A 23,828-nucleotide genomic window follows, 5' to 3' on the forward strand; every position below is an offset into this window, starting at 1 on the left:
ACAAAATATTTTACTCTCCGACATTCTCCCTGGAAGCTGGAATTAATAACAGCCTGAACGAATAAAAATATACGAATCCTATTTTTATAAAGAGCCATTTCCGTTCTTCCCGCATGTACCGAAAAAAAGAATTTCATAGAACCAATTTATTTGAACGATACGAAGGAAATATATTAATAATTCGAAAAATAATTCTTTGACTCGAGTGAGCGTGAAAAAAATTGGATGCAACGTTTATTCGCAATAAAAACAATTTACTTGAGCAAAATTCGTGGAATTAACAAAATATTTCTTCGGTTCGATGAATTCTTTTCTCAATGTAACTAGGAAAATTTGAAAAAAAAAGAAACACTAGAGGAATAAAAATGCCCGATGACGCGAAGGCCCAATTTCCTGCGGCGGAAGTACGCACATGCAGCCGGGCCATTTTTGAGCGAGACTTCCGGAAAATAAACGACGGGGCGAATTTTTCTGGCTCAGTTTCAGAAGACCCGGCTCCCTTCTCCTCTTTTTTCTTTTTTTTTTTCCGTCCTCGCCCGAGGCTCAGCCACTCTTGCAAGATGACTTCGGCCCCCTCCCGATGTTCCTCTTCCTCTTGTTTGGCCATCCTCTCTTGCTCCGCACTCGCGAGATAAAACTTAGACTTCCGGTTCCCAAAGGAAGTGGCGGCCCATAATTCAGTCGACAGTGCGTGGCAAATGTCGCGAAACGTCAAAACGACCCCCTTAGAATAATTTCCTTTTTTAATTGAATCGCGATAAAACCCGGCGAAAAGGTTCCCTTAAGGTGAAGTGATACACGTCGAGGAACTTGATTGACGTCGATAAAGAAGATTTTTCTAAATGCCTACGTTGCCGACGTTGGTTTTTATATCGACAGCTATACCGAATTATATTGGGTATTGTACCAAATGGCATACTCCGCCTGTCGTTTTCGTACAATAATTATCAAGAAATCGAAGTAAAACTCTAGAAATCCTCTGGATTCGTGCTTTCTGGGGCCCTAATTGACTGCAGAGGGACCCCCTGCGCCATCTGTGATTTCCAGGTCAATTAAATTTTCACTCCGAGACCTCGTATTCCCGTCGTTTTAGCATAGAAGCGTATACAACACTTTTTTTGCCCTTATCCCGTTCAAATGTGAGTTTATCGACTATCAAAGTGTTCTAAATTGTCGTAAAATTGTCCTGACCCTTTCGATTCTCATATAGAGCCTTCGATAATTATATACTGATCGAAATATGAGAGATCGACGCCATTTTGGTTCTGGTCTGGGCTGAGTTAAATTTTGAATGTGTCAGGACAATTCTTAGATGATCAGGAGTGATGTGTCAAAGTTTCGGACAGTTTGGTCTAATACCCTTAAAAAAAAGAGTTGTATTCAAATCGACTGATTTGAAGGGTGTTTCACTTCACCTTAAGATGATTTGAAAGTGGCGTCTAAGTGCCCTCTTTTATGACATCTTCTCGAACTGGATGTATCGGGTCGTTCGAAATTTTACCATTTGAATATGGAGGCTCTGGATGATGTGTTGATTTTTTATAAAAAATTAATTACTTGCTTATAAATAAAATTAAAGAGAATAGAAGATCAAATGCGTTCTCCAATATGGACGTCCGTTTCCTCGCGTCGAGGGCGCAGGTTCGAGTCCACCGAGCGTCACTTTTTTTTCTATTCTTTTTTTACGCGATTCTTCCAATTAGATTTTCTTTTAGGCGTGGAAAAGCAGATCTGGCAGACATCTCTTGGGGGAAATTAAATTTCCTCGGGTCGAGCTGCCTCCTTTTTCGGCCTTTCCCTACACGCCAAATCCGACCTAATCGAGTATGCAGAGATGTTCGGTTAGGCGAGCCGCCATTACACTTCGCGTCGAAGTAAAATCCGCGGGTATATATGTATGTATATAGGCGTATATATGGAATTCATGGGCGAAATCCCGAAACGAGGCTTAAGAGCGAACCTCGCCCATCGAGGGGAGGAAAGCCCTCCGGAGAGACCGGAAATCGATGAGAAACGGGAATCCAAATGGCACCAAAATAGACCTTCTGCAGGGGAGACCCTCTACAAACATTCAGCAATGGTTTTACTTACGAAATGACCGAAATAATGCGACTCCGGAAAACTGCCAAAGATCCCAAGATCGGCTTCCCCCCAAATTTCAATGATAAATCAAGAACCATTATTAATTTGATATAACTTCCCTAGGTCAAATGTGCCCATAATTATGAAAGTGGTCAAGTCAAAATTGAAAAAAAAATGAGTTTATCAGTTATTTCACGCCACATTATTTCAAACTAAATTAATTCAATGTAATTTCGAAACAAAAAATATATGACTTAGACCACTTTCATAATTATGGGCACAAATAACCTAGTCATCACGAGATATCTCAAAGAAATATCGAATACATTTCGGTACTAATTTATATTTAATTATCTATGTCCAGTTGGTGCCAATTAATCGTGATGTAAAATATACAAGAGGTATATTAATGACGAAGCGTAAATTAATCGTGAGATAAGGAAATACGTTTTAAGGTGAAGTGAAACACCCTTCAAATCAGTCGATTCGAATACAACATTTTTTTTTAAGGGTATTAGACCAAACTGTCCGAAACTTTGACACGTCACTCCTGATCGTCTAAGAATTGTCCTGACACATTCAAAATTTGGACTTTTTAAAAGAATTTTTTAACTCAGCCCAGACCAGAACCAAAATGGCGTCGATCTCTCATATTTCGATCAGTATATAATTATCGAAGGCTCTAATATGAGAATCGAAAGGGTCAGGACAATTTTACGACAATTTAGAACACTTTGATAGTCGATAAACTCACATTTGAACGGGATAAGGGCAAAAAAGTGTTGTATACGCTTCTATGCCAAAACGATGGTAATACGAGGTCTTGGAGTGAAAATTTAATTGACCTGGAATTCACAGATGGCGCAGGGGGTCCCTCTGCAGTCAATTAGGGCCCCAGAAAGCATGAATCCAGAGGATTTCTAGAGTTTTACTTCGATTTCTTGATAATTATTGTACGAAAACGACAGGCAGAGTATGCCATTTGGTATAATACCCAATATAATTCGGTATAGCTGTCGATATAAAAACGAACGTCGGCAACGTAGGCATTTAGAAAAATCTTCTTTATCGACGTTGATCAAGTTAATCGACGTGTTTCACTTCACCTTAAAGACACGTAAGGCATGAAAATTTCCACGCAATCGGTTATGATAATTTATATGTAAATGTGTCTTTGAGGCGCAATTCATTTTTAAGGGTGCTCGTTTCGTCCAGTTTCCAGGAAAAAGTCTGTCGATGAGAAACTCGAAGAGGGGTCGATGGTGATCGGGATCGATCGGCGCCGATCGATCGATCTATCGACTCGACGGGGAACAATTTGAAAAGCGTGCCGTTCCCGGCGAGCACCCGGCATCCAGATAGAGATAAAACCCGGTAAATTACGTGGACGATGTCGAGGAAAGAGGGAGAGAGAGACGAGAAATCCAACACCTGGTTCTCGCTCGTGCACCTGCAAACTGGTCTCTCCTCTCCCTCTCTCTGCCCTCTGTTCTCGATTTCTTCTCCTCCCTCTTAAGACTTGGCCAATTAATCGCATCTAAGCATCTCGAAAATCCATTACTTGTATTCGAAACGCCTCGGAGGAACCTTAAGGTGATACGCAAGCGGCATCTAAGTCGATAGAAAAATATCCAAATGACACATTTCTCTTAACCGGGCGTATCGAATTGGTTAACATTTTATCACGTGAATATGAAAGCTGGAAGGAAGGTCCCGACGCTCGTAAAGTTTCATTTATATAACAAAAGTTATATATTATCCAAGGTGGACGATTTTTCAATCATGGGGCTCCATGGCCCAGAGGCCGCCAGAGTCATTATCTTCTATTGATCAGTCCGTAATTTAATATCATTTATTCACCTGAATTTGACCAAAAGACCCAAAAATAAGAAATTATCTCCAACAAATTTTATATTATCCATGGCGGATGATCTCTCAGCCATGGAGCTCCATGGACCAGAATCCGTCAGCCCCCTCGTCGACAGATTGGTCAGTCCACAATTTAATACCACTCCTCCACCTACATTTGTCCAAAAGGCCCAAAAATAAAAAAACACTCTCCAAGAAATTTCCCATTATCCATGGCGGACGATCTCTCAGCCATGGGGCTCCATGGACCAGAATCCGTCAGCCCCCTCGTCGACAGATTGGTCAGTCCCCAACTTAATACCATTCCTCCACCTACATTTGTCCAAAAGGCCCAAAAATAAAAAAACAGTCTCCAAGAAATTTTCCATTATCCATGGCGGATGGCTCCATGGACCAGAATTCGTCAGCCCTCTCGTCGACAGATTGGTCAGTCCACAATTTAATACCACTCCTCCACCTACATTTGTCCAAAATGCCCAAAAATAAAAAAAGACTCTCCAAGAAATTTCCCATTATCCATGGCGGACTATCTCTCAGCCATGGGGCTCCATGGACCAGAATCCGTCAGCCCTCTCGTCGACAGATTGGCCAGTCCACAGTTTAATACCACTCCTCCACCTACATTTGTCCAAAATGCCCAAAAATAAAAAAACAGTCTCCAAGAAATTTTCCATTATCCATGGCGGACGATCTCTCAGCCATGGGGCTCCATGGACCAGAATCCGTCAGCCCCCTCGTCGACAGATTGGTCAGTCCACAATTTAATATGGGCTCCCCGTCATCGTCCCGCGATCTCGGGGAGCCTCGCCCTCGGGTCCACGTCTCGGGTCTATGGGGCTGGCACCCTTTGCTCCACGGGGGTTGCCGGGCGCACACGCGCGGCGTGCGTGGATTGGTATCGGGACACGCGTGCGCATCGCGACGCCGTGCGTGCCGCGTCCACGACGTAGGATGTGCGCCAACTTGGGAACAGATGCAGGGGTACATTAATCGTGCCCGCCGGTCCCCGATCGATATCGCTGCCGCCATTCCGTGTGCCCGATGTCCAGGGTGACACCATGGCTTCCTCCACCTTGGCTTCCGCGTGAACGGCCCTCAAAGAGAGGTGCCGATACTCGTTGATCAACCTGGAATCGCTCAATGACTCTGGTCCATGGTTGGTCTGCAGCATCCCCGATCGGCTCACCTGAAGAAGGGATGATGGGGTGCCACTTACAAGGAAGGTACCTGAGGTGTCCCCCTCCAATTTTGTTCATTTTTAAATATGTTATAGAGGACTAAAATCTAAGGAACCCCTGTTTTTTTTTATCGGCGGATAAACACTTTTAGGGGGTGAAATCAGGCTTCGAGGTTGGCCGTGCAAGGGGGTGAGTTGGTTGTTTCATATAGAAGCACTCGACCGATTTTCATGAAACAGCCGTCAAAATGTAGGGAATGAAGAATTATGAAACATGCATTTGGAATTTTTCTACAAAATTTATTTTTAAGGGGTGAGCCACCCCTTCGAATACTTCTTTTACCCCTTACGCGAGCAGTAATTGCTCTATCCCAATGAAACTTGGTTAATTTATAGGCCAGAACAATACAAAAAAAAGTATCATTTGGATAGAACAATTACTGCTCGCGTAAGGGGTAAAAGAAGTATTCAAAGGGGTAGCTCACCCCTTAAAAATGAATTTTTTCGAAAAATTCCAAATGCATGTTTCATAATTCTCCATTCCCTACATTTTGACGGTTGTTTCATGAAAATCGGTCGAGTGCTTCTATATGAAACAGCCAACTCACCCCCTTGCACGGCCAACCTCGAAGCCTGATTTCACCCCCTATAAGTGTTTATCCGCCGATAAAAAAAAAACACGGGGCCCTTAGATTTTAGTCCTCTAGAACATATTTAAAAATGAACAAAATCGGAGGGGGACACCTCAGGTACCTTCCTTGTTAATAAGCTGTCAAAAAGGGATGTTTACCAAGGGTTGTATGCCTTCGGGATGTATTTGGAAATATCAAACGGGTCGATTTTTCAATTATTAATCTTGACTGTTAGTCTCCAATATTCCTGAATTAGGTAATCTTGAGAAGGGACGATGGGATGCCACTTTACAGGCTGTCAAAAAGGGATATTTTTACAAGGGGTTGTCAGGTTCCAGGATAAACATGAAAATATGAAACGGGCCGATTTTTGAATTTCCGTCTTGATGGTTGGTCCTCGATATCCTTGATTATGTCACCTGAAAGGGTGGAAGTTGAATGCCGTATTCCGGATAGGGAGAAAAGGGTAGGTGCGTAAAGCACCCCCACCTTTACAAAATTCAAATTTCTTTGTCTTAACATTTTGTGCTCTTTATGTGCTAATTATGTGCTACATTCGGAAATTTTGTGCTAGCTCGGTTTTTGGAAAAAAATTCAATTTTCCTGGGGGGGAGGGGGAGGGGGGTGTTGGGTATTAATAAAGCTAGCACCCCCACCATTAAAAAATGTGTTTAAATAATGAAAAATAGGCGAAGACTTATCAGCAAATGATGTGCTCTCCGAAAATCATATTCATAAATTAAAATTTCCACCCTTAAGTTTGAAAACCCACCCCCATACAAAAATCCACAAGAGGTAAGTACCCGATGGCGCGGAAAAAGTTCAAACAATTTACGCTTAAATTACTCCCAGAGTGATGTGCTATGCACCGAAATTTGTGCTTAACCCCCAAGGTTCCAAACCCACCCCTATCGAAAATTCCACAAGAGGTAACTACCCGATGGCGTGCAAAAAGTTGAAACTTTATATACATAAATTACTCCCAGAATTATGTGCTATCAGAACATCATAGCGCCGAATTTAGTGCTCAACCCCCAAGGTCCCAAACCCACCCCCATGATAAATTCCAAAAAGGTGCCTAATAAGTGGAAACATGGAAACACAAGACGGATCTATTTTGATCCTCCATCATAGGTTGGCAGTCTTCGGCATCCAAAATTAGCTCATCTGGAAAAGAGATGAGGTGGGAGTTGGCTGCCACTTCCCAGGCTGTCGGGGGGGGATGTTTGCCAGGGGTTCCCGTCTGTATCCGGGATATCCATGGGGAGATGAGTGGTTTCACTGCGAGAAGAGAAGCGTCGAGCCCGCCATCGCCCAGCAGGAGAAGCTTGAATTTGGAGATGATAGCGATCGGAGGAGGATTAGCCAGGGGTGCGGACTTCGTCATCGGGAGATTCCGTCCACCCCTGCAAACCCCCTAATTTTAATTACGGAGGATAACCCGAGACTAGTCTAATTCGGGTCTGCGTTCCATATGGTCGTGGACCGTCCCTGGGACCCATCTTTGACCCTCCACCCACGCACCGAATTCCCATCCAAATCCCATATTAAGGTGTTACAAAAGGGTCATATCAAATCTCAAACCGTCAAAATAAATATACCCCTTTTCTCCAAACAGGGTGCACCGAATAATTTGAAACTTTAACGCGTTACTATGGAGGTCCTAACGAAGGTCTTAAAACTCGCGAAATTTCATTTTCCGAAAATTCTGCCCTTTTCTTCGCTCTTGTCCGGAATAAATAGGGGATTCTTTTCCTCGAAGATTGAAATTTCACGAGTTTCAAGACCTTCCCCAGGACCTCCATAACCGCGTGTTAAAGTTTCAAATTATTCCGTGCACCCACTTTGGAGAAAAGTTGTATAACTATTTCGACTTTTCTATATATATTTTTTCCATCACGTGCGACGCTTTCTCAACACCTTAATTATCAAGAATAACCCACAGATGGTCAAATTCGGATCCATTCTGCGTATGGCCGTGGCCCACCCTCAAGTTTCGGTCTTTCATCCCTCCGCGCATGCGCGATGCTTTCCGCGCCAACGAGGGCCCATCCCCGAGGAGGGCACGTCGTACGCGGGGATGGAGATCAGAAACGGATTATTCCGGGCAGAGTGGACTCGCCACCCCATGGGGATTTTATCGCGCGGCTTTAGGGCCCCCCGCGTCCTGGCCTCGGATTTACTGGGGGGCCACCGGGGCACGCGTGAGTCATGCGTCGCGCGTGCCCCTTTGTGATGTTGCGCCCCGCTTCCGTTCCGCTTCCACGGACCCGCGTGCAGCGAAGGGGTCCGAGATGATCCCACCCCGCCGCACGCCGGGGCGCGACTGCTCCCCGCGGACCCTCCGCAGCCAATTTAACGGGGTTGCCGCGTCGCTGCAAGACCGTCACTGCGTCACTGCAACACCGCCGCCGCGTCGGTGCAACCCCGCCGCCGCGTTAAGGCGAAGTGAAACCCCCTCAAGAGAGTTAAAAAAATTCACTTATCTTTAAGGCTATCGGACCAAACAGTCCGAAATTTTGACACACAACTCGTGAGCACCTAAGAATTGTCCCGACACTTTGAAAATTGGAATTTTCGAAAAAAAGAAAATTCTTTACCTAGCCTAGGCCACAAGGGAAATGGCTTTTCAAGAGCTTCATTAGAACCTCCATAATCGCGTATTAGAGTTTCCAATTATTCGGATCATCCAGTTTTAGAAAAGTTGTATATCTTCGCGTTTTGATATGTATGACGTATATGTAGGCTAAATCGATATTACTGAAAACTTGTGAAAATTCGTGGGTTTCTTGAAAACGCGGGTATGCACCTGCATGATTAATTCCCAATTAGGGGCGGAATTTATTATTTCCTTGTCGAGAGGGGCGTAATAAAAAAGGGACAGTTAGCGCGATCGGATCGATTCGACCAATTTGATCGATCCCATCGCACCATTAATATCTCGTCGTGCGCCTGCGCGGGCCGAATCTCTCTCGTCGCTCTCGCAAGGTGGCCCGTCAGGTCGGCATATTGTATTACGGCAACTTTGTCTCTTGGAGGAAGAACAAAGTCTCAAGCCTCGCCCTCTATGGTCTCCTTACAACGGGTACTATTGAATTACTTCGATTCTCACACCTCGATAGGTTCCCGAGTGAAACTCCGCTCTGTTAAGGTGATACGAAAGGGTCGTCCTATATATGTAAACCCCCAAAACGATTATAATACTTTTCTGCAAACTGGGTGCACCGAATCATTTTAAACTTCGGCACGTGACATACGACAGTCAATTTTATTTAATTTTATTTAATAAGTAATAAAAAATAACTGCACCATGGCTGAACAAAACTTTAAAAAATTGCTACAAATTCAGAATGTTCATTTCACCAGCTCGCTCGAGTGCCCCTGGGAAAATCTGGAAAATATGCGGTCAAAATATCAATTACTTTCATAATAAACCTTACCTCCAGGTTCATCCATCTTAGGTTATAAAAATTCAATTATATTGTTTTCAATTTATTACCAAAATGGCGTCGACGAGGCGTCATGGACCCTTCTTGGGATGTTCCGTGCTGCACCAGAAGGGTGCAATTTTTTCGAGGATGGAATCATTGTCGATCAATAATACATTGTATAGGTTATGTGTCCATGTACCAAGGGTCGGAAGAGGGTGCGAAGAGAGCCACCATCTTGGATGACTCGCTCGTCGCGAATGCGGGGCCCCGCGGGTCCGCCTCGCTTTTATACGTCGGATGCGCGCGCATCGCCGGAGGTTTGCGCCAATCACGGGCCGCCCCTCCCCCCACCCCTCCCCTATTCCGCGTTTCTCATGCATGGCCAATCAGTAGTCATTAAATTAGCAGCCCCAGGAGACGCGTGACGGCGCGCGCAGCGCGCTCTGCGCAGAGCGTGATGCGCGCCTCGACATTGTTGGCACGCCTGAGTAATTGTTTACACATTCACGAATAAACTGAAAGAACCGAGGAATCTCTGCATAAATCTGAAAACGAACTCGCGAAACTATACTCTACGACAATTATTAGCGTTTCTCGGAGATTCAAAACTTAAGGTGTTATGAAAGTGTTATGTATAAAAAAAAAAAATGCCTCTATCCCCGATAAGAACGAAAAAATGAAATTTTGTTTTGGAAAAATGAAATCTCGTGAGTTTCACGGCCTTCGTCAGGGCCTACGTAATCACGCGTTGAAGTTTTAAATTACTCGGTGCACTCAGTTTGCAGAAAAGCTATATAAGTACTTTGACTAAATTGAGAAAATAATTTTTACCAAGTTTTCAAAGCGAATACTTGTATGTGCGATGCATTGTTTTATCGACCGGCGGTCTCTGTTATGGGGAGAAGGGAGGGGGCCGCGTGGTGGGGGACGAACTCGAACGTGACCTAGGGCACTGTGGGAGAGGGGCGCATGCGCGCGAGAGCGCCTTAACCCTTTCCTTTCCGCTGGATCCGACGTAACGCGCGTTCACTTTCTAACCTCCTTTCTTCTTTCTCGTTAATCCATTCGTTATCCGGGGCCGCGACTTCTCGCTACTAAATGGCGAGGAATTCTTACATCCATAATTTTGACAACATATGTCTAGTAAATAAAGGATAACTTTTGAAAATTAGACTCGTCACGTCTCAACACAAACTAAATACATTATTTTCCGGCGAATTTCAGAGTAAATGACAATTACGAATGTCGCAAAACCTGGGAACAGGCTTCCGGTAGATAACGTGTTAAGGTGTTATGAAGGGTCATTCTACATACATAAAAACGTGAAAATATTAAAAAAAAACAAAACACTTTTCTTCATACTGGGTGCCCCGAATAATCTGACACTTTAACACCTGATTACGGAGGCCCTAACAAAGGTTCTTGAAACTCAGGAAAACCAATTTTTTTTCCTTCATGTCCAGGATAAATAAAGAATATCTTATTGAAAAATAAAATTTCCTGAGTTTCAAGACCTTCCTCAGGGATTCAGTAGTCATGGGTTGGAGTTTCAAATGGTTCCATGCACCGAATTTGGAGAAAATTTGTATAAATATTTTGACTTTATATATATGACTGTATATATACATGCACGAGCATATAGACGCGCTCGACGAGCAGATCGACATAATCCGGGCACATTTGCATATTTTAACTCGCGGCATGCCGCCCCGAGTTCAGGGGGTTGACGGCCGCCCGGGTGGGTGGGGGTGGATGGGGATCGATGGAACTCCTGTGAGCGGCATAAAAGCGTTTCCCTTTTAACTCGCCATACACGTGACTCGGCTCCCATGGTCGGCGCCCGAGACACCACCAGGGTGGAAAAGTCGGGGTGTTTTTTCCTCCCAGGGCGGAAGAACTGCGCTCCCGGTGGGTTTTCATAATTTGTAATAACTCCAGCTCGTTCTACCACTCCTTCCGTTTTTTTTTTTTGTGACAAGTTCCCACGGTCCATGGTAGGGGTGGACGAGGGGGAGCGTTGCGAAGGGGGGCGGGAAGAAAAAATAATATTACGGGGATGAATGCGGGACACAACCCCATCGCTACTGCAATTTGCGGGCCCCTGCGACACATGGGGTTGACAAACCCCATGGGTAATAGGGGGTTGATTTTCCTGAGGGAGGGACGGACCCCTTAAGACTCTACTTCGAGTCGTTCTCTGGACCTGGAAAAATACTACGATATAGAAGCTGGCCTTTTCCAGCCGGAGGGTCTCTATTTACGGGGTGGTTTCCTCTGACATTAAAGGGGTGCGTCCGTCCAGGAATTTTGTATACTCAAAAATCGAGATTTTCCCTTGAATTTCGAGGGTTTATCGAAATTGCATTCACATCGACCACGAATCCCATGTAACACGCATGGGGTTTAAAAAACAACCCCCCTCGCCATGTGTCGAAGGGGGTTGTTTTTTTTAAGGGATGACACGTGGGCCCTCTAAGTCTGTACTTAAATTTGTTCGGTGAGTCTTAAAAAATATATTGAAAAAAGAGTCGCATTTCCAGCCTGGGATTTTTTTCTTTCTTCGTGGGGTGGTTTCCCCTGAAATCAGAGGGGTGCATCGGCCCCGGGATTTTTTTATACTCAGAATCCGCATTTTTTATCCAATTCTGGGGGCCATTCGAAGATCGCATTCACGTCAACTGCGAATCTCATGTGTCACGTGAGGTTCGTACACAGTTTATCTTCGTTGGAAAAATGCTGCAATGAAGTAAGAAGGGTTTTTTGTCCGCCTCTTTCTTCGGGGGATAGTCTCCTCCAGAGGGAGAGAAGTCGTTACATCCGAACTCTCGAATTCTAATCGAATCTCGGAGATCGATCGACCCGCTCCTGGCGGATAAAAGCTCGAGGCAATCGGGCCCTCGTTACTCGCGCCGGCTAATCGGGAATCCGGAGGATCGCCCTCGTCCATCCCTCTTTCCGGGGAGTCGTATCTCTTCTAAGGATCCCGGGATATCGGCATCTCCTCTCAATTTGTCCTCCCGTTGCCCTCCGTGATTTTCGCCCTTCGGGTCCAGAACTCGAATTCGGACACTTATTGCCAGGCAGAGAGTAACGAGACTTGGCTTTTCTCCTCCTTCAATGGGATGCGAAAGAGGAGTTTGACTTCGATTTATTTATAACTATTGTACGAAAACGACATACGAAGTATGCCATTTAGTACAATGCCCGATACAATTCGTCACAGCTGTCTATATAAAAACCAACGTTGGCAACTTACAAGGAAGGTACCTGAGGTGTCCCCCTCCGATTTTGTTCATTTTTAAATATGATATAGGGGACTAAAATCTAAGTGACTCGTGTTTTTTTTTTTTTTATCAGCGGATAAACACTTTTAGAGGGTGAAATTAGGCTTCAAAGTTGGCCGTGCAAGGGGGTGAGTTGGCTGTTTCATATAGAAGCACTCGATCTATTTTCATGAAACAGCCGTCAAAATGTAGGGAATGAAGAATTATGAAACATGCATTTGGAATTTTTCGAAAAAATTCATTTTTAAGGGGTGAGCTACCCCTTTGAATATTTCTTTTACCCCTTACGCGAGCAGTAATTGTCCTATCCAAATGAAACATGGTTAATTTATAGACCAGAACAATACAAAAAAAGTTTCATTTGGATCGAATAATTACTGCTCGCTTAAGGGGTAAAAGAAGTAATCAAAGGGGTGGCCCACCCCTTAAAAATGAATTTTTTCGAAAAATTCCAAATAAATGCTTCATAATTCTTCATTCCCTACATTTTGACGGTTATTTCATGAAAATCGGTCGAGTGCTTCTATATGAAACAGCCAACTCACCCCCTTGCGCGGCCAACTTTGAAGCCTGATTTCACCCCCTAAAAGTGTTTATCCGCCGATAAAAAAAAACACGGGTCCCTTAGATTTTAGTCCTCTATAACGTATTTAAAAATGAACAAAATCGGAGGGGGACACCTCAGGTACCTTCCTTGTTAGGTATTCCGACAAATCTTCTTTACCGACGTCGATCGAGTTCCTCGGCGCGTTTCACTTCGCCTTAGCAAAATGTCTCTTTGGTTCAATGACATTTTTTTTTTCCCTCGGTGCAGTTGCATTTCCTTTCTTGAAAGGGCGTCTCACGGCGACTGGGATCATTAGGCTCTTTTACGAAGAATTAATGGAAAAGAAGGGAGGAAAAAAAAGATACTAGAAAAGAAACGAAAAGAAAGCTCACGTCGCGACGGAGAGACTTTAAAAAGGCGTCCCGACCTTTGTCCGAGGCGGTATCTTCGGCGAGGATGACACGGTGGATAATATCAGCCGACATCCTCATTTACTTTATTTAATCATTACACCTGTTGCTGCGTCAGCAATGGACGTTCCCCTCGCGAGAAGGATTCGGCCGTCGCCTTTGTGCCGCTCCTTTTCTCGGCTGATTGCTGGGAGGACATGATTAATCGCCGCTAACCGAGACTCCGCGAAATGTACACGCGGACGCGATCCATTATCACCGACTTCGTTTTACTCCCTATTTATTTCTTATTACCTTTTTTTTTTATACTCCGCACCTCTCTCAGAGAATCAACGCCGGGACTGCGATAGAGCGTCCGAGTATCCGTTTTTTCCCACTTTTGGAGGTTAGGGGCGCCGTTCCAGAATTTCCTTGATCCACGTTTTAGGAAATCGAAGTCGTCTCTATACGATTAGCCAGGATTTTCATGACGCTCACGAAGTGCCTAGATTTTTTTTCTTTTTTTTTGTGTTTGTTTTTTTTCCCGTGGAAATGACCATTATCTTTGCAGATAAAATCTTTTGGCCAAGACAGATCACGTGAATGTCGACACTTGGGAATTCTTGGGAAGCATCTTTTCGAAGATGGAGTTTAATCCCACGTTTTAGGAAATCGGAGTCGTCTCTATACGGTTAGCCAGGATTTTCATTACGCTCACGAAGTGCCTAGATTTTTTTCCTTTTTTTTTTGTTTGTTTTTTTCCGTGGAAATGATCATTATCGCTTTTGAACATCACTAGAATTTTAACGTTCGCGAGGGGTGCATGGGTCGACACTTGGGAATTTTTGTGAAGCATCTTTTCGAAGATGGAGTTTAATCCCACGTTTTAGGAAATCCGAGTTGTCTCTATACGGTTAGCTAGGATTTTCATTACGCTCACGAAGTGCCTAGATTTTTTTTCTTTTTTTTAATTGTTTTTTTCCGTGGAAATGACCATTATCTTTGCAGATAAAATCTTTTGGCCAAGACAGATCACGTGAATGTCGACACTCAAGAGGTGTATAACGCTTTTGAACATCACTAGAATTTTAAAATTCGCGAGGGGTGCATGGGTCGACACTTGGGAATTCTTCTGAAGCATCTTTTCGAAGATGGAGTTTAATCCCTAAGAGGAATTCTTCCTTGACGGAGCGAAACGTTTTCCCCGGGTGGCCGGGATCATCCGACCAGAAATTCAGATCCATGATTAAGGTGAAGTGAAACACGTCGAGGAACTTGATCGACGTCGATAAAGAAGATTTTTCTAAATGCCTACGTTGCCGACGTTCGTGTTTATATCGACAGCTATACCGAATTACATTGAATATTGTACTAAATGGCATACTACACCTGTCGTTTTCGTATAATAAATATCAAGAAATCGAAGAAAAACTCCAGAAATCCTCTGGATTCAAGCTTTCTGGGGCCCTAATTGACTGCAGCGGAACCCCTGCGCCATCTGTGATTTCCAGATCAATTAAAAATTCACTCCGAGACCCTGTATTACCATCGTTTTAGCATAGAAGCGTATACAACACTTTTTTTGCCCTTATCCCGTTCAAATGCGAGTTTATCGATTACCAGAATGTTCTAAATTGTCGTACAATTGTCCTGACCCTTTCGTTTCTCATATCAGAGCCTTCGATAATTATATACTGATCGAAATATGAGAGATCGACGCCATTTTGGTTCTGGTCTGGGCTGAGTTGAAAAATTTTGTTACAAAATCCAAATTTTGTACGTGTCAGGACAACTCTTAGATGATTAGGAGTGATGTGTCAAAGTTTCGGACGGTTTGGTCTAATACCCTTAAAAAAAAAGTGTTGTATTCGAATCGACTGATTTGAAGGGTGTTTCACTTTACCTTAAACGCTTCTTAGGGGATCTTTCCAGGAGGCTGGGTCCAGAGTGTGCTCTCCATGGACCTCGGTCCATTTCGAGGGCACGCCTGGATCCAAAACCTATCTTTTTCGGCCGATCTGAGTCCGCCCTTTGTGCCTCGTCTCAGACGGATGTCTCTCACGAAAATGGCCGGTAAAAAACCTGGATAAGGATGCCCCGCCGAGGTCGAGCCGTGACGGAGAGGTTTCTGTCCTCGAGTCGGTCCAGGACCTCTCTCCTTCTCTAAGTTACTCTCCGTATCACTCTCGGTTTCCGGAATTCTGAGAAAAAAAGTCTCCTCGAACCGGAGAGATAAATATTTCGTTCAATAGTGCCAAAGAAATATTTCATCAGTTTAACCCTCTATGGGCCCGTGTAACTTTCAGGTCACATTTTAAATGAAAAAATTTTTTTTTCATTTGCATATATAGGTTCCTAATTGCTGATTTTTCGTTCCCCCAATTTTTCTTTTTTATTTAAAACAAAAATTCGGCCTATAGAGGGTTAAGGTGATGTGAAAGTGGCGTCGAAGAGGTTTCGTTTATAAAACTTTTCTCTCAATTCGGTCTACCGAATAGTTTGAAACTTTACAACGTGAATAGAGAGACCATAAGGAAGGTCCTGAAACTCATGAAATTTCAATTCTTTTCAAATTTGTTTATAGGTATTTTAAAAATAGTTTATAAAAAAATGAAATTTCGCGAGTTTCAGGACCATCCATATTCACGTTTTAAAGTATGAAACGATTTGAGACCCCCAGTTTGTAGAAAGGTTTTATGAACAATTCAGCTTCCGGATGCCGCTTTCACATCCCCTTAAAGAATAATCATTTCACCCGAATAAACGGCGAATTAATTGGATGAAACGTTTCTTCGGAATAATGACGATTTATTTCAGTTGGTCCGAGTCAAATAATTATTCATTGAATTAACATAATATTTCCTTGGCTAAACGGGATTTTTTCTCACTGTAAGAGATGGGGAGATTATGTTCAGAGTTTTCAGATTCAGATTTTTCTCAACGTGAGAACGTGAGGGAAAGGATAAATGTCCTTCTTAGGAAAAGCTGTTAAGCCTCGACGATAAGATTTCTGTCCTCAACGTGCATTCTGATTCCAGACGTCTCCATATCTCACCGTAATTTTTTAAACCTTAAGAGACAAAACTTTATAATCAAGATCGTCATGTTCGGTCGCTATAAAAAAAAAAAAAGAAATGAGAAAAAAGGGAGACCAATTCCAGGAAATGTAGTCGAGCATAAAGTCCAGTCCAGAAATACCTCACTGTCCCACATGTAAATATGCAGGTGATGCCTCGGCCGATGCAGCTCTCCCAGCCCCCATAAAAAAGCCCCCGATTTCCTTTTTTTACCGAATAATTTATAATTGGACATGATTTTGAGGTGTACCCGCGGATTTGTGGATAATCAGGTGATTGCCTCCAGTTCCCGTTGTCGATAATTCCCTGAGACTTCGGTGGGCTGGGTCGCAGCTGATCGGCGATCAGGTCCGGCCGCGTTACAAATGAGTGCGAAAGAGAGGGAATGATAGGGCCGCGCGTGAGTGGAAGAGAGAGTTCCGACGAAGCGGCGACTCGCGGCAGACCACGTGCCGGGCCTGCCCTTAATTATACGCGGCCTGCAGTTTATCGGGACGTTTATTGGCCGGGGATTATAATTTTGCCCGTGGACAGCCTTGACACCCAGTCGCAGCTGCACTCCCGATGCATCGGGAAAGTGCATCGAGGGGACGATCTTAATCCACCTTTGGGAAGGCTCGAACCTAACCTAACCTAACCTCTGCAGCTGTCCACCTTGCGAAAGAACCACAACTCATAAAAAAAAAATGTTGCAAACAACGCGCACTAAATCACTTTCGAATGTCAAATTTATCATTTCTCTCCGCGGTTTAACAAAATTACAACGCGGTGTTATAAAATTCTAAATTTACCTAGAATTTTATAATAAATGTGTACTGATTCACATTGCTGATTTTTGCACATTTTCTGCAACATTGTTGCATATTTTTTCTGCAACAATGTTGCACATTTTGTGCAACATTGTTGCACGTTTTCCCGCAACAATGTTGCACTTTTTTCTGCAAACATTGTTGCACATTTTATGCAACATTGTTGCATATTTTTATGCAACAATATGTACTTTAGTATGTAATACTAATGTTGCAGAAAAATTATAAATTTAATGTCTTAACAGTGCACTTTTCTTTGTCGTCAACAAACGTTGCACTTTTAAGTGTATGAATTTTATGATTTTCTTTAACAGGGTACAAGCCTCCATAATCACAAGGACTTCCCTTTCGGCAGGATGAATTTATTTATCCCAATCAAAATCGTTTGCGTTCGATCGCCTCGTTTTTCTCCCGCCTGGTGAACGAAGAACAATTTTTCCCCCATTCGGGAGCACTTTCGCTGTCGGTTTCGCGCATCGACGCTAGCGCCGCGGCGGGGAAAACGCGCAATCACAAAAGGGCGCGGCCGGGAGCGCGGCGCGAAAATTCAATTTGCCTTTTCCTTTGATGTCGTGGGTTTCCCCATGGCGAAGGGAAAAGCCTGAAGCTTTCCACCCCCTCCAGGTTTCCGGGTGTTTCCCTTTGTTGTTCGCCCGTGTGCCGGGCAGTAATTGCAAGCCGAGGGAGGGGGGTAATTCGCTTCCTCGGGTTTTGGCCCCCACCCCTCGACTCGGAATATCGACAAAAATTCACTTTATCCAGAAGATTCGATTCCGCGCAACTATTTTTCCCCTTCACAGTTCAGGAATAAAAGTCCTCGCGGTCGCATGATATGAAATCCTCGCGAAATGGTCATGTCGAGCTTGGCTCTTTTAAGACAGTACCGAAGTAGGAAAGAAAATTAACAGGACATTTAAGGTTAAGTGAAACCCCCCCCTCAAATCAGTCGATTCGAAAAATACACTTTCTTGGTTTATTTATTAGGTTTTATTTTATTTTATTTATTTGGTTTACCATTGTGATACAGTTGGTCGACCTTTTCAAAGGGTTGCCGATGGGATTGGGGTGCGGATAATTTTGTTCCTATAATTTTAATGTAATGTATGGATGAACAGATCTGCCCGCTTTTTTTTTCCCCTCCAAATTTTACTTTCCAGGGCAGCGTTTCAATATTTTTCGCAGCTTTGGTTGGCCATTGTGATTCGATTTGCCGAATTTTTCAAAGGGTTGCTTATGGGATTGGGGTGCGGATAATTTTGTTTGGTCGACTGTACCCGGGAATCACGGCGAGAGGGTCGGTGTCGGTTATTGCTAGGGGGTAGGCTTTATGGGGTGCGTTTTGGACACGAGAGGAGGGCAAGACCGTCACAAGATCTTATCTAAAGCGACGACTTCCTGTAGGTTAACGCACGCGTGCTCAGAGAAAAGGAGAGAGAGAGAGAGAGAGCGCACCATGGGGAAAGGGGAGAATCTCCATAAAGCGAACATATGGGAAACAAGCGACTCACGCCAAACCTTTGTATTTTCAAAAAATGTTTGACGTACCTGCGCAGTAACATGGATTGTCCCTCCCAGACTGAGAAAAGAAATTCATTAAACCGAAGAAACATTTCTTAGAATAGTGCCAAAGAAAAAATTAGTTAGCTCAAGGAACAATAATCTGATTCAAACGAGTTTTCTCAATTTCGAGAAAACCTCAAATCCAAATTATGCGAGTGAAATAATTGTTCTCTGAATTAACCAAATATTTTTTTGGTTCAATGAAAAGAAAAAAAAAATGACAGGCTCTATAAAACGGAAAGTACTTTCATTGTGCCGAACATGGGTCCATGATAATGTTCTCTAAATTGAGAAATAAATATTTATCGAATTGAAGTGCCGAACTTTGGTAATCGTTGCCGTTCGCGCATGCTCATAAATGCATTTGGCGCGAAACTCTCCCAAGTTTCCTGATTCTTTCTCAGGGTATAATTACTAAAAATTGTCGCATGATTTCAAGCGCCAGTTGGAGGGTAAATTGGTTTGGCCGTGTTCGTCATGCTTGCTAATAAATTTCCAGCGCAAGTGGTTAATCCGTTCCTTGTAGCGACTCGACTGGCGAAATTGCCGGGTGGCAGTCGATCGCAAGTGTTAAGGGTTGAACGAGTTAGCACAAATAATCCAGGGGTATTATTACGGGCTGGAAGAGTCGGGAACTCCTGCGCGAGGCGGAAACGGGAGACTGTCGAGTAGTTTCCGAGCGCGAGACAAGAGGTGGAGCAAGTTTGCAACCCCCTAGGGGGCGGCAGAGGGGGCAAGGGGTGGCTGCCCCCGTTCGAAAGCCCGTGCCAGGAAGCGAGATCGCGAATCTCGCCCCGACCCACCCCCGAGAAGCTCGCTTTATGCGCCACGGTCACGAGAACCGAAAACAACCCCTTGAGGGGGTGCCTTCGAATTCCGCGTCGAAACGTCCGTTAAATGGCTCCATTTAACGTATTTTCAAACACGAAAATCAACCCGAATGGTTAAATAACCTCGTCACTAATTAGAGTTGATAAAAATCACGATTTTTTTAATATCTTAATTATTTAAACAAACTCCTCATTTAAAAGGTTAGAGTAAATCGATATTACTCTAAAAGTCGACCACGCTGTGAAGTATTAGGACTGTTTATAAAAAAATCGTGACTTTGATAAATAAAAATCAGTTGATTAAAAAATTACGATGGTAAGCCGTGGGATGGGAAAAGGAGAAGATCCGCAAACCTGGGAGGAAAACATTTGACCCCATTTTTTCAGGGCCAATGTTTCCTTGTTTTATTCCCTTATTTCCTATGAAACTTGTTTCGTACAGAGTTTCAGATTTTACAGCTATTCGAAGTTATCCGAGATGTCGAAGACCACCCAATTTCGCCGTCGTCGGGGGTTGCGCCGATAATCGGGAAGCTCACTCCAGGGGGCCGTTGAGTCCCCAGTATTTTCGGAAACGTCCGAGGGTCCGTTGATGTCCCTTGTCTTACCTCCCTTCGATGCTTCCCACGCGTGCGATGCTTCCCTCTCCGCGGCCCACGCGAGACTAATGCCAGGGTGCGAGTGGTGTCCGGCAGCGGCGTTGTTGCCGCTTCCTCGAGGTAACGGCGTCACCTTGGTCCGTAACGGTATATGTTTACAGGAAACAATCGCTCCGGGATCTTCAACCCACCTTCTGCACATACCATTATGATGCACGCTTTTCTATTCCCAACCCTCTGAGATAAAATTTTCCCCGATATGCCTTCATATCCCGAGAAAAAAAAAAATTGTCATTTAACCAAAAGAAATGCTTTGTTAATCCGACAAATAATCATTTGACTCTACGAAACTCGAATAAGTTGGATGTTACGTTTCTTCGGAATTGTGCAAATTTATTTGAGTTCATTTGAGTGAAATAATTATTCTTTGAATTAACGATGTATTCCTTTATCGAAGTTAATTTTTTTCTTTCCTCAGGGTACGTACATCGTAACGGTAATCGCAAATGGATAAACCATAAGAACTGGCGAATATTCAAAATGGCGTCGATATTCGGTAATTTGACTGGCCTATTCTTACCGTTATGCTCAATTCTCACTTTAGGTGAGTTTTCAAAATCTGGCCAATAATATCCCGCTCGAATTAACGGTAAATCTAATTAATGTACCACATTGGTACAAGGGTGGTTTTGGGAAAGTGCACGAAAACGTTTTTCGGGCCCGATTTCATCGCAGACGGTGAAAGGAGGGATTCTTTCTCTTTCCTGTTTTTGTTTGCTTTTCTTTCGACAACGTCAGGAGGGGAAGGGGCGATAAACGGGGTAGATCTAAGGGGGATATGCACTCGGGGTGCATTATCATAACTCGGTCACTCTTTTGCGGAAGTCCTGCGATGGCTGCACGGTAATCTTGTAAAATCACTAAAGACACCCCGGTCACGAATGCAACCCCGAATGTCGACAGCTGTATTACGGGGTTCTTTTCTTTTCCGCACGCCAAGAGTCGAAGTCATGCCATTGCATGTCGCTGCACTCCACCGGAAGTGCATTTCTCCTGGAGGGATCGCTCCTCAGCTCCTCCTATCAAAAGTGATAAATTATACCTGAGAATAATCGCTCGACATCATTCCGACGAATTTCTGCCCCGGAGCACCCTCTAAGAACTGCGCGTAAAGTAAAAGGAATGGAGAAAAGAAAAAAAGGAAAAAAAATTATATAAAATTAAAACCAACCTTGCGAATTATCGAAATTCATGTAAAATCCTAATAATAATTTTGGGGATTGTCGCCCGGCGATCCTTTCTCGAAAGTCGCTAAAGATATCTTACGTAACTGGAGGAAATTGACAAAGGAGTATCTGATGATTACGCACTATCGAGAAGTGCCACTCGAAATATCGTCGAAAGAAAACAAATCCTTTTAACGAGCCCTTGAAAACCGACCGAAATTATCACACCGTGGGTAAACGTATTTTGAAAAAAAAAAAAAAAAAGACATTTCATCGAAATCTATGCGGGACATTTTGTGGGCATTTTTCTGAGGTAGGGTGTCGTGGGTAAATTTGCGCGGGGGTGAGCACTCAAAACGGGCAAGGGTCGCACCCCAAGCCGTCAGTCCCTTGCTCCACTTATCCGCACTCCACTCTCCGTATTTCTCACGTCGATGAATTGACCGTTAACACTTACTTTGCCCGAATTAATGGTTGCACGCGTGCACCAAGGTCGGAGAAAAGGAATTTGCGTATCGAGTCGACCGCCTCGGTTCTCCCCATATCCTGTAGATTCGGAATTTCGAGTTTTCTATATAAGATGTAAGACATAAGTGATTTGAAATTTCGAGTTCCCTACGCACTTTTCTCCCCAGACAGAAGACATACCCGAGCAAAAATGAAAAAATGGGGAAAACCGTTCATAATCATGTATGTACAGTAGGCACCCCCACTGTACATACGGAAATATGGAAAGAAACCTATTGGAGAATTTAGTGCTTTTTTAGTGCTATTTTAGTGCTACAACCTCGATTTTAGTGCTCCACCCCTTATACCGAAAATTGGTGGTGGTGCTAAGTGAACGTTCACACCCCCACAGAGCATACTACGTTAAGGGAAAGATTCACAGATAAAACGAGTATGCAGTATTTTGGTGCTATTTTAGTGCTCTAGAAATACCCAAGAGCCAGATCCGAAACATCACCCCCTTCACCCTAAAACTACCCCCAATCATATAGGCTCCAAGAAAGAAGAGGTAGAAATAATAACACATTTTACCCGTTCTTCTCTCGCATTATTTTGGTGTTATTTAAGTGCCTTAAGGATATGCAAGAGCCAGATTCTAAAGACCACCCCTTTCACCTCAAAACTACCCCCAATCGTATAGGCTCCAAGACAGAAAATGTAGAAATATAAAAATTTGCACGTTCTCTTCTCGCATTATTTTGGAGTTATTTATGTGCCCTGTGGATACCCACGATATCCTCAAAGCACTTAAATAACACCAAACTAATGCGAGAGAAGAACGTACAAAATGTGTTATTATTTCTACCTTTTCTGTCTTGGAGCCTATACGATTGGGGGTAGTTTTAGGGTGAAGGGGGTGATGTTTCGGATCCGTCTCTTGGGTATTCCTAAAGCACTTAAATATCACCAAAAATGCTGCATACTCGTTTTTTCCGTGAATCTTTCCCTTAACGTAGTATGCACTGTGGGGGTGCCGAGTGAACGTTCACTCAGCACCATCACCGATTTTCGGTATAAGGGTCGGAGCACTAAAATCGAGGTTGTAGCACTAAAATAGCACTAAAAAAAGCACTAAATTCTCCAATAGGTTTCCTTCCATATTTCCGATGTGGGGGTGCCTACTGTACATACATTTCATAATACCGCTAAAAGGGTGAGTTCTTTTTTCTGGTACCCCCGAAGCGAGATGAAACACCATCGGACACTTTATCTCGATAAGTTTAATTTCGAATTTCGAGTTCCAGAGGAGAAACGCGCCCCAAGGGACTAGGGGATGCGTCTTATAGGGCTCGGCATAGGAGCGCGAAAATTCCCCAATTTGTGTTACTCGGGTAGGCGCCTCGAACTTTCCCGAAGTACCATCCCTCTTCGCACCTTCCTCCGAGGGTGGTTGGGCACCCTCCGAGCCCTCCACCCTTAGCCACCCTCGCCTCCCCTGCCCCCCCTAGGTACAAATAAAGTCCGCCCCCTTCCCGCTTCCACCCCCACCCCTTCTGCCCCATATATCCAGACCCTCGGCCCGAGTTTCACGACATTCCCCCAGAATTCCACGCGGGGTGAGTGCACCCGCAAACGACTGGCGATCATTTTCTCCAGGCGCAGAAACCTCGGAAAATCTACGAAATGGAATCAAAATTGTGATGAAAAAACGAAGATACAACAACGTGAAGCGCGCATCGTGAAACCCTTTGTCCTCACAAAGAAACTATATAAAAAGGTGGTCACCCCTTCGACGAAGCGCAACGAGTTAACGAAAAATAAAATAAAAAAAAACAGCAACGACGACAGTGCTTTCGCACAGGTTACATT

The sequence above is a fragment of the Orussus abietinus genome, unplaced genomic scaffold, assembly GCF_000612105.2.
Source record: "Orussus abietinus isolate OABI.00-Male unplaced genomic scaffold, Oabi_2.0 scaffold172, whole genome shotgun sequence".
Lineage (NCBI taxonomy): Eukaryota > Metazoa > Arthropoda > Insecta > Hymenoptera > Orussidae > Orussus > Orussus abietinus.